The 12,548-nt window shown below is 35.0% G+C and overlaps 1 long non-coding RNA gene and 1 pseudogene across 2 annotated transcripts in view; one reads left to right on the top strand and one right to left on the bottom strand.

The window, feature by feature from the left end:
• LOC108586340 overlaps positions 1-12,548 on the bottom strand; it is an 80,928-nt gene that overhangs the window by 29,985 nt on the left and 38,395 nt on the right. For both annotated transcript variants that reach the window (XR_001903529.3, XR_001903531.3), the window contains exon 3: positions 7,177-7,264. This is a non-coding gene — a long non-coding RNA (uncharacterized LOC108586340). The remainder of the gene's footprint in view (positions 1-7,176; positions 7,265-12,548) is intronic.
• Positions 3,641-6,203, top strand: LOC110743491 (annotated as a pseudogene).

Genomic DNA, 12,548 nt, shown 5'->3' with positions numbered 1-12,548 from the left:
TACTGAAGTGAAAAATTCAGTACTATACTCCTTTATTCTTAATGTCCTGATGTCACAGCTTTGTGCAGTGATGAGTTACAGTCACCTTAAAACATTAGTTTAAAGGACAACAATTGCAGACATTATTTATATAACAAGAGGCCTTTCATGTTCTAATTTATACTTTATACATAGCAGTACTCTTAATAAGTTGCATTTAGTTGTATGTCAGAACCACTGTCAGGTGAAGAGAATGTAAGCAAGATTATTTTGACATTTTGTAGAGATGACAGTATATAAAGAGGAATTTGGAGCTAAGTCCATGGAGTAAGGGAATCAGAGAAAATGGAGATTAGCATCGAAACCATCACTGTTATTCTCCCCCTGAAAGAGAGCACATAGTCATCTCCTTGTCCTTTTGCTGTCTTGAAATCTGAACAGTTCAGAAGCACTTCATTCAGGGATGTAGACAGCCAGAAGACTTCTTGGGAAGCCACGTTAGTCTGGAAAGGTTACTGGTTTCAAAAGATAAGTAAAGTGGATGATACAAAATTAGCAGTCAAACGGTTCTGAGTCCTGGGGTCATATACCAGCGTTTCAATTCTAGCCTGCCACTTAAAAGCTCCATGTTTTTGTATGAGTTAATTAGTCTCTTTAAGCTTCAATTTTACATTTGTAAATGACTTTACTAATAGCAATGAAGAATTATCTGATTCAGAATTAATTTATAATACTGTAATTGATAATTCAGTCTAAAGGTCCTTCACATGTGTCCAGATTTAATTTATTTAGCTTATAAAAACTGATTCGCTGTAATTAGATTATAAAAACTTCAGGTAGTATTGTTATTTAACATTACGTATATTCCATAGAAAGTATTCAGCATATATTAGGTATTCCAAAAGCTACAAGATGAGACCATTGTACTTCTACTAATTCAATACATGGAGGCTTATAAATAATTATCTTGTGAAAGTTGTTTTAATACCAAATAGCTAATAATTTTATTATTCAGTTTGTTCTATTTTGGTAAGTACAAGAAAAATAAAATCTTGCTTATTTGATTTTTTAAAAACTCAGACTACATTATCTTATACAAATGAAAAAAATGTAGAGTGTAACTTAAAACCCTAGTAGATTGTAGTGCTATATATGAAGCAAAAAATATCAAAATTATTATACACTGGAACACTCTGGTAATATTCCTCCCAGATTTACTCAAGACATTGTTTGGCAATGGAGTAGTGAAGGTGATTTATTTTAGATTTCTGTTTTATTTTCTGATATGGCCTTTACTGAAATTTTCCCTAGTATTTCCATCTTTATGAAAATTCTTCTTCCTCTCAGGAAAGCTATGAAGAAATTGCTATTTGTCATGTAAAATCCTTTTGTTATTTAACTCTATTGTCTATGAAAAAAATTCTGCATGCAACCTAAAATTTAAAACTTAATTTTTACAACAGAGAAGCGCCTTGGCAGTGAAACAGATATGAAAATATAGTATTTACAATTACTAATTCTTGGGAAAAACGGAAAGATCCAAGCCCAGAACACAGAGATCTTTTATAGCTACACACAAATGGAGGGGAAAAAGAGAGAAAATATGTTCATTCCCCAAACTGAAGACAAGGATGAGGAAGTATTATGACTTTCAAGTCTCATTTGCAGCGTTTCTACCTCAAAGCATCATCACATATCATGAGTTCATATTCTGCAACAGTAATGATGCAGTTTTCAAATATAATAATACAGGAAAGTGAACCATATGAAAAACCAGCAGGAAATTGTTGTGCCAAAAAATAACTTCCTTCAGGAAAAAGACTTGATAGGTATTGCACTGTGCATAAAAACAAGTTATTTAGACATAGGGAAATTGACATTTCAGTCATTTCAGCTTTTTGTAGCTTGGACACGAATATAATCTCAAATATGAATTGAGTTCATATAGCTCCTTGCATAATCATATGTTGAGATATACGATTACACTAATTTCATGTACCAAATCATATGGTGAGCCAAATGTATTTTAAAACATTTTCACCTATTTTGACATGCATGTGGTCTGAATATATGCAGAAAACTATTAGATGTGTGTCTTATGTTATAGTATCAAACATTTAAAAGGAGAAAATCAGGGAAAAAATAATATTCACCTTTTTCCCTACTTTTTCAACATGCTATGAATAGAGTTTGCCTCTCACTTAACTTTAACACAAAATAAACAAGAAGACACTCCAGGATTTTTAAATCAGCTTTATGGAAATACAATACATTTCAACTATTTAAGTTATTTAATAGTGTATATTTGGTTTGTTTCCAGTTTTGAGCTATTGTGATTACAACAGCTATGTACATTTATGTACATATTGTTGTATTGACACGTTTTTATTATCTTTGATACATCTCTGGGAGTCAAATGGTTGTACCTTAAGGTAGGTATACATTTAACATTTTAGGTTACTGCTAAATAGCTTGCCAAAATTATTATATCATTTTACTTTCTGCTAACAGGGTATGAGATTTCCAGTTACTCCAAGTCCTCATAAACATTTTGCATTATCAGCTTCTTTACTTTCCTCCATTCTCATGTGTGTGGAACAGTATCTCATCGGGCTTTTTAATCTGTAATTCTGATGACTAATGCTGTTGAGTATCTTTTCACATGCTCATTGGACATTTATATTCTTTTGTGAAGTATCTGCTAAATGGTTTGCCCATTTTCAAATGTTTGCCTTCTTCCTATTGAGCTGTAACAAGACTATCTTCTGGATGCAAGCCCTTTGTCAGATTTATCATTTTAAATATTTTCTCTTCTTTTGTGACTTGCCTTTTGATTTTCTTTACAGCCATTCCAAAGAGCAAATATTTTTAACTTGAATACAGTCTAATTTCTCAAGCTCTGAGGTAAATTTGAAACAGTTGAAAATTATGTTTCTTAAAGCTGTCTAAATATGTAGATATTCTGGTTTCTCATTCAAATGTGAGCTTATCCTGTTCAGATTTTTATAACACTTTTTTCCTTCCACCATTTCCAACCTGGTTAGCTATATTTTACCTCACCAGGCCAAGAGAACACAAACTTCTGTTAGCAGCCAACACTCAGATGACTAATGAATTCACAAACTTCCTACAAAAGCAATAAAAGAAGGTAAAGTACAATGGACTGTTTCATTTTTTTAAGGCTTTTGCCCATTTGATTAGGCCCAGAAATTGGTTGAGTGGGTGAAAATAGTCAGAAACAGGACCACTTAAAAGCATGGCAGAAAGACAACGCTGTAGCCATAGCAAGTATCATAATTTGAAGCAAATAAAATTAAATCAATACAAAAAAAAAGAGTAAGCATGAATAAATAGCACAAAATGATAGATGAAAAAGAAAAAGTACACCAAATGCCCACCTTCAGGGAGGAAATATTTTGCATGGTTTCACATAAAGTACTTCAATCTGAAAAAGTCTACATATACATCAATTCTATCACAAAGTGCATAGTCATAAAACATAACAAGATATAAGAGGGTCCAAGTAGACTAACAAGTTAATCATGAAAAATGAAATAATTATATTATTGAAAGTCTAGCAACAGATAATATTCTTACTCTTGATGCAATTAGATGAAACACACATATAAAAAAATCAGCTTAAAATAAAAACTTTCATTTTTTGCAGAATTAAAAATAACAAAATTAGAATATAAGAAAATTACTATTGAGATAGACCACCATCATGAATGACACCATAACTATCTGCACTAGAAAGTTCATGACCAACCAACTACTTCAGAGGAAACAAATGGTCACTGATGTCCTTCACCCCGGGAAGGCAACAGTGCCTAAGACAGAAATTCGGGAAAAACTAGCCAAAATGTACAAGATCACACTGGATGTCATCTTTGTATTTGGATTCAGAACTCATTTTGGTGGTGGAAAGACAACTGGCTTTGGCATGATTTGTGACACTTGGATTATGCAAAGAAAAATGAACCCAAACTTAGACTTGCAAGAATGGCCTGTATGAGAAGAAAAAGACCTCAAGAAAACAATGAAAGGAACACAAGAACAGAATGAAGAAAGTCAGGGGGACTGCAAAAGCCAATGTTGGTGCTTGCAAAAAGCCGAAGGAGTAAGGTGCTGCAATGATGTTATTTGTGCCCACTGTGGATTTGTCACGAGAAGATTAATAAATTAAAAACTTTCATGTGATAGAAAAAAGAAAATTACTATCATCAAATCTATTAAATTCTAATATAAGAAAGTTAATAAGTATAATGAATTAAAAAACTAATTATCTTATATAGATATAAAGTGGCAAGATATGAAATAAACATACATATAATTACATATACAATAAAAATCAAGGAAATTAAAATAAAACTGGTTTATAATATAGCTTGACTATCCCTAGTTCAAAAATCCAAATTCTAAAATGCTCCAAAATCTGAAATTTTTGAGAGCTGACATTTTACTACAAGTGGAAAATTCTAAACCTTACCTCATGTGATGGGTCACTGTCAAAATGCAGCAAAAACTTTGTTTTATGGACAAAGTATTGAAAATATTATATAAAATTACCTTCAGGCTGTGTGTATAAATTACACAGGAAACACAAATGAATTTCATGTTTACACTTGGGCCTCATCTCCCAGATATCTCATTATATACATTCAAACATAACAAAATCTGAAAATGCCCATCTGTCGTCAGTAGAGACTAGCATTGAGTCCCAGTGATGTACTGGGGTGATATGTCAGTTACCTGGTGGTAGGTTGATTACATTGGACTGGTCTCCTCATGGAAGAGGCAGCAGTTGGTTCTTACTGTAACGGATACTTACTTTCTATATGGATTTCCTTCCCTGCATACAGTGCTTCTACCAGAACTACCATTTGTGGATTTACAAAATGCCTTTCCAGCCATCATAGTATTATCTCACACAGCTATGCTCTCATTAAGGAACTCACTTCACATCAAATAAAGTATAACAATGGGCCATATGGTATTGACATGGAGCAGCCAGGCTTCCTTAAAGCAAAAAAAAAATATTTAAAGGGCTTAAAGGTAGAGGGCAGTTTACTGCGTATAGACTAGGAATCCCAGAGTTTACAGAAGAAGAATTTGGGTAGTAACTAGGGAAAGTAGAATAGCACTATAGCTTATTATGAAGATAGTATGAGATAATATAAATTGTCCTAGAGTCTTGCTTATTAATCAGAGAGGTAAACAGCAATGAAAGGAAAGATGCATTTAGTCTTAATGGTGTGTTAGAGAAGAGAGATCCTTAAGTCAAACGGGATTTATTTGTTTTACAGTGTTTTTCACACTCCACAGTAACTTCAAACAAACAAACAACTCAATTCTGAATAGTGCCTTTCCTCCCAAAACTTATAATTATTCAGGTTAAGGCAAAAGACCTGATGTATTTTTAAAGTTTCCCATGTGATTCTAACGTAAAACCATTGTTGAAGCTTCTCAGTCATTGTCTAGAAATGAGTCCCAGTAATGGTAAACTGGAATTTATGTTTTTACTTGTCAGCTGGTGGAGGCAGGGTATAGAAGGACAGTCAGTCAAATGAATTAAAACATGATCCCTGTGTGTCTTCTCTTGAGAGAAGAAGGAGTATTCTATAATTCTAAGCAAGTTCAGTAAGGATTTGAAACAAAGAAGCAAATGACATGTTTGTCGGTGGGTTTTCTCATTTGAATTTTTCCAGAGTTGGTATGCTTAACAACCTCACAATAATTCTAGGCCAATATTCCCTTCTGAGACTTAATCATTTGTGTCTTTGTTGGTAGAAGATTAGTCAATGAAATAACCTGGCTCTTCAAAGATTTTGAGATCACCAGATACAATTAGAACAAAATGTAGATCACATTAGAGAACATATATTTGGGAATGAAAAAAAGAAATGCAATATACTGAGATTCAATGGAATGCTTAGTGATATTTGTGGTAGCAAAGTATCACTAGAGACATGCATAATTAAATTTTTGTTGTCCCTACCAGTTATGTGACATTAAGGATCTAGCAGTATATTATCTCCGAAAGTAAAATTGGAACCTCCAGATACTTGAAAAAGTTACATAGAATAAAATTATAGAGAAATTTTATACTTACAGATAAAAGAATTGCTTTTGCCAGTTTTATTATTATAAGTGCTTAAAAGGGACATCAAAATATATGTCATTTTCAGTCATAAACTTAAGATCTTAAGTTAGGGAACAAATAGTCACGCAGATTGATTTATCAAAAAAATAGGTGTCAATGATTTAACAAAATATAATTATAAAATAAAATTAAATGAATAAAACAAAAAAAATAAAGTAATCCTATTTTCTTCGGAGCTCAGATTATTTAAAGACAAATCTAACCAATAAGAGTTTAGTTAAGCAGTACTGCTTACATTCAAACTAACTTTTCCAGTACATGAGCTCAGGAAAGCACATTCCAATTGTAATTTTCTTTCCTCTTTGCTCATTGCTCCTTTTGCTCTAGTTTATCTTTGTCACCCGAGTCTGCTTTCAGGTTATTTGGAAGACAGATAATCCACATTTTTCTAAATCATTAAACTAGAATCATACCACTCATTTAGGTTTCTTAACTAGTTCTGCTTTTTTTTGAATAGAATTATACATTTTTAAAAACACATAAATGTATATAGCTTTAAAATAATCTTTAAAAGCTTAAGACAAAAGCATGTGTTTCTCTATCACACATTTTTCTATTACCCCTTCGTATTCCCCAGATAAAAATATTTCAATTCTTCCTAGTTTTAGTTTGCATATTGCTAAATAGTATAAATATACTTGAATTAGTCATCAGTAAATATTATTTACTTCTTGTAGTAATGAATCAACCTTTTTTATACCACTTGTCACTCCTCCATCTTTTCAATATCATTGTATCACAATTAGTGTAAAACTAACTTTCAGTATTTTTATTATCATTACTGGTTATTCTTTCATGCTAGACCATATAGATTATTATTAATACCTTCTGTCTTATAGACCAATCTCTTATTTCTTCTACATCATTTTTCCCCTTTTAATTACTAGTTTTTTTTTAAAAAAAAACATTAAATCTAAGCACAACCTTTATCTACTTCTTAATAAAATTCCTCTTGACAAAACCCAGTCTGTATTGTCTGGATGGGTTGCTGTCTGGACCTTCTGTACAGTAATTATTCTAGTATTTTCTCTCACCATATTTCAGGAACTCCCTTCATCCTTCTTATGTTGAATTATCTGTTTCCTGAATCATCTCCCTTTTTTTTAGTCATGGTGACAGTAACTGCAATAAACATAATATAAAAAGAATTTAAATCTAGAATATACAAATAAATACTAGGAATCCATACAAATAAACAAGTCCACTAAAAATGGTACAAAGTCTTAAGACACTTTATAAGAGTAGATTTTCAAAAGACAAGCATATGAAAAGGTGGTCAACACGATTAACCATCAGAAAAATTCAAACTAACACCAAAATGAGATAACAGTAGAAAACCACCAGAACTGATACAATATTTAAAATTACAATATAAATGCTGGCAAGGATGTAAAGCAACTAGCATACTACTGCATTGCCAATGGTTATGTAAATTATTAAAATCATTTTGGGTAATTCTATGTCAATTTCTATTAGAGCTAAACACATATAACCCATAACCTAGCAGTATCTCCCTTAGGCATATTCCCAGGAGAATCGAGTTTATATGTTCACCAAAAGACATATACAGGAAAGTAGATAATGGCTTTACTCATAATAGCGCAAAACGTAAAACAGTCCAAATATCTCACAACAGTAGAATGCAAAAATAAATCATGATTTATTTACATGATGAAATACTCCACAGCAGTTTTTTTTAGATTAAAAAATATACTATACTTAAACACAACCACAGGAGTGAATCTAACAGACATAATGATGAATAAAAGAAACCAGAAACTGCTGAAAAAGTTTACTCTATTTAGCTGTACAAAGCAGGCAAAATTGGGTTATGGAAATATTATCTTGGTTGAGGTCATGACTTCACAGGCATACACATGTGTCAAAGTTAATCAAACTGTATAATTTAAATATGTTCAGTTTAATGCCTTTTAATCATATATCAATGAAATTTAAAATGCATAAAATCAAACATGGGCTAAAAAGTGATAAAATTCAAAGTAATGATTATTTATTCAGGAGGATATTGACTAGAAAAAAGCCCAAGAAAACTTTCCAGGGAGCTGATAACACTCTATTTATTTGTTCTGGTGTGTGTGTGCATATGTAAAAGCTCACCAAATTGTACTCAAGATTTGTGAGCTTTACCTAGTATATACTATTTTTTTTTTTTTTTTCTGAGATAGGGTCTCGCTCTGTTGCCCAGGCTGGAGTGCAGTGGCACAATCTCAGCTCACTGAAAACTCTGCCTACCAGGTTCAAGCAATTCTCCTGCCTCAGCCTCCAAGTAGCTGGGATTACAGGCAGCTGCCGCCATGCCCAGCTAATTTTTATATTTTTAGTAGAGATAGGTTTGCACCATGTTGGCCAGGCTGGTCTTGAACTCCTGAACTCAGGTGATCCGCCCGCCTCGGCCTCCCAAAGTGCTGGGATTATAGGCATGAGTCACCACGCCCAGCCCCCTAGTATATATTTTGATAAAATCTATAAAATAAAAAGGAGTCATCTGCAGTCTGCAGTTCTCTGTCCTGATGTTAATTTACACTACAGGGAAAGGGAGGCAGAGCAAAATGGTGGAACAAAAGAATCCACTAATCATCCCCACCATCCCCAACCAAGACGCCAATTTAGCAACATCTACATAAAAAAAAAAAAAAACCTTCATAAGAACCAAAAATCAGGTGAGCACTCATATTAACTGGTTTTAACTTCATATCATGGAAAGAGGCACTGAAAATATAGAAAGAATAGTCTTGAATAGCCACTGATGCCACCCCTTCCTATCCTCAGCCCCTTAAGCAGAGCACATCTCTGGCTGGGCACTGGGGGAGAGCACAGCAAACAATTGTGCAGCATTGAACTCAGTGTTTTCCTGTTAGAGCAGAAAAGAAATGAAAACAGGAACAAACTCAGCTGATGCCCACCCACAGAGGGAACATTTAAACTAGCCCTATCCAGAACAGAATCACGGATCCCAGTGGGCAGAACTTGAGTTCCTGCAAACCTCACCACTTAGGGCTACAGTGCTCTGTGTCCCTAAGTGAACTTGAAAGGCAGTCTATCCCATAAGTACGGCAACTCTTAGGTGAGTCCTAGTGCTGAACTAGGCCCAGAGAAAGAGGACTGGATTGTAGGGGGATGTGACTTACTGAGACACCAGCTGGTGCAGCCAAAGCAGTGCTGACATCACCCCTCCCATCACCCCAGGCTGCACAGTTTGTGGCTCTAAAACAGACCCCTTCCTTCCACTTGAGGAACGGAGAAGAAAGAGTGGGGAGGACTTTGTCTTACATCTTGGATGCCAGCTCAGCCATAGCAGGATAGGGCACTGGTCAGAGATGTAAGCCCCCATTCCAGGCCCTAGCTCTTGGACAACGTTTCTAGATACACGCTGGGCTAGAAGGGAACCCACTTCCTTGAAAGGAAAGGACCTAGTTCTGGCAGAACTCATCATCTGCTCAATGAAGAACCCTTAGGCCCTGAATAACCAGTAGTGATACCCAGGTAGTTGGGTATGGAGGGCCTTAGGTGAGCCTCTGAGACTTGATGGTTTCAGGTGAGACTCAGTACATTACTAGCTGTGGTGGCTATGGGGCAAAATTGCTTCTGCTTGAGAAGAGAAGAGAGAAAAGCAAAGGAGACTTCGTCTTGCACCTTAGGTACCAGTACGGCCACAGTGGGGTAGAGCACCAAGTAGCCTCTTGGGGTCCCTGATTCCAGGACTTGACTCTTGGATGGAATTTCTAGACCTGCCTTGGGCCAGAGGGGAGGTCACTGCCCTGAAGGGTGAGTTCCAGGCCAGGCAGAATTTAACACAAGTAGACATAAGTACCTTGGGTCTTAAGGGAACATTGGTGGTAGTCTTGCATTGCTCCTCGTAGCCTGAGGTGGCAGTGGCTATGGGGTGAGGCTCCTCTGCCTTTTGAATAAGGAGGCAAAAGTGGAAAGGACTATGTACTGTGGTTTGAGGGCCAGCTCAGGGACAGTATACTAGAATGGCAGGTATACTTCTAAAGTGTTTTTATCCTGAATCCTGACTACCAGGTGGCACTTCTGAACACATCTGGGGCCTAGATGACTTTGCCACTCTGAAGGGAAAGACATAGGCCTGGCCTGCTGATTGTAGAACGCTAGACTCTTCAGTAAACACAGGCAGTAGCCAGGGAATGATTATAGCAGGCCTTCGGCAAGACTTAGCACTATGATGGCTTCAGGTCTGACCCAGCACAGTCACAGTAGTGGTAGTCACAGGGATGCTTGCATCCCTCCACCCCTAGATTTAGGTAGCTTGGAACACAGAGAGAGAGACTCTGTTAGTATGGGAGAAAGTAAGGGAAGAGAACAAGAGTCTCTGCCTGGTAATCCAGAGAATCCTCCCAGATCTTGTCCAAGATCACCACAGTGGTACTTCTACGAGTCTGCATGAACCACAGGGTTACTGGGCTTGGGGTGCCCTCTAAAGCAGTTACAGTTTAGATCACAACACCCAAGTCCTTCCAAATATCTGGAAAGCCTTCCCAGGAAGGATGGCTACAGATAATCCCAGTGAACACTGTAATAAACACCTAACTCTTCAATGCCCAGATACTGAAGAACATCTAATAACATCCACACCATCCAGGAAAACATAACTTCACCAAATGAACTAAATAAGGCACCAGGGACCTAGAGAAAGATATCAATAACCAAGTACAATAAGTTATAAAAAACCAATCATATTTAGCCCAAAAAAGATGGCTTCAAGGCATTTAATACTCAAACTTGCAAAGTTCAAGGATAAAGAAAGGAACCTAAAAGCGACAAGATAAAAAAATTCAGTAACATACAATGGTCTCCAATGCATTTGGTAGCTGGCTTTTCAATGGAAACCTTACATGGCAGAAGAGAGTGACATGACATATGCTGAAGAAAAATAAACTTTTACCCTAAAATAGTGTATCTGCTAAAAAGTTCCTTCAAACATGAAGGAGAAATACAAACATCCCCAATCAAACAAAAACTGAGGGACTTCATCAACTCTAGACCTGTCGCACAAGAAATTCTAAAGCAAATATTTTAATTAGAAAAGGACACTAATGAGCAATAAGTAATTTCCTGACAGTACAAAACTTGAAGTAATAGTAAATACACAGAAAAACAGAATAGTATAACACAGTAACTGTGGTTTGTAAACTACTCTTATCTAAGTAGAAAGATTAAACCAATCAAAAATAATTACAACAAATTTTCAAGGTGTAGACAGTACAATAAGATATAAATAGTAACAGCAAAAAGTTAAAAAGCAGGTAGACAAAGTTAAGGCATAGGATGTTTATTAGTTTTCTTTTTGCTTGTTTGTTTGTTTATGCAAACAGTGTTAACGTATCCACCTAACATAATGGGTTACAAGATAGTATTTTCAAGCCTCATCATAATCTCAAATCAAAAAACATACAATGGAGACACAAAAAATAAAAAGCAAGAAACTAAATCATATTGTCAGAGAAAATCACCTTCTTCTAAAAGAAGGAAATGAAGAAGGAAAAGCAGACCACAAAACCACCAGAAAACAAATAACCAAATGGCAGGAGTAAGTCCTTTCTATCAATAAATTTGAATGTAAATGGACTAAACTATCCAATCAAAAGATACAGACTTGCTGAAAGAATGAAAAAACAAGACCCATTAATCTGTTGCCTCCAAAAAAAAAAAAAATAAAGAAACCACTTCACCTATAGAGACACTCAGAGACTGAAAATAAAGGGATAGAAGAAGATATTTCATGACCATGAAAACCAAAAAAGAGCAGGAATCGCTATACTTGTATTAGACAAAACAGATTTCAAGACAAAAACTATGAGAAGAGACAAAGATCACTACATAATGATAAAGGCATCAATTCAGCAAGAGTATATAACAATTTTAAATATACACACACCCAACGCTGAAGCACCTCAATATATAAGAGAAATATTATTAAAGCTAAAGAGAGAGATAGGTCCAAATATGATAATAGCTAGAAACTTTAACACCCCACATTCAGCATTAAACAGATCTTCCAGACAGAATATCAAGAAAGAAACATCAAACTTAATCTGCACTACAGACCAAATGGATCTAATAGATATTTACAGGACATTTCATCCAGTGGCTGCAGAATACACACTCTTTTCCTCACCACATGTATCATTCTCAAGAATAGACCATATATTAGGTCACAAAACAAGTCTCGAAACATTGAAAAAATTGAAATAATACCAAGCATCTTCTCTGACCACATGGAATAAAGCTAGAAATTAATAACAAGAGAAATTTTGCAAACTACACAAATACATGAAAATTAAGCAATATGCTCCTTGATGACCAGTGGGCTAATGAAGAAATTAAGAAAGAAATTGAAAAAAAATTAAAACAAATGATAATGGAA

Source organism: Papio anubis, chromosome 5, assembly GCF_008728515.1.
Source record: "Papio anubis isolate 15944 chromosome 5, Panubis1.0, whole genome shotgun sequence".
NCBI classification, from domain to species: Eukaryota; Metazoa; Chordata; class Mammalia; order Primates; family Cercopithecidae; genus Papio; species Papio anubis.
Note: the sequence above shows the minus strand (reverse complement) of the source record. Positions and strands in the feature narration are given on the sequence as shown.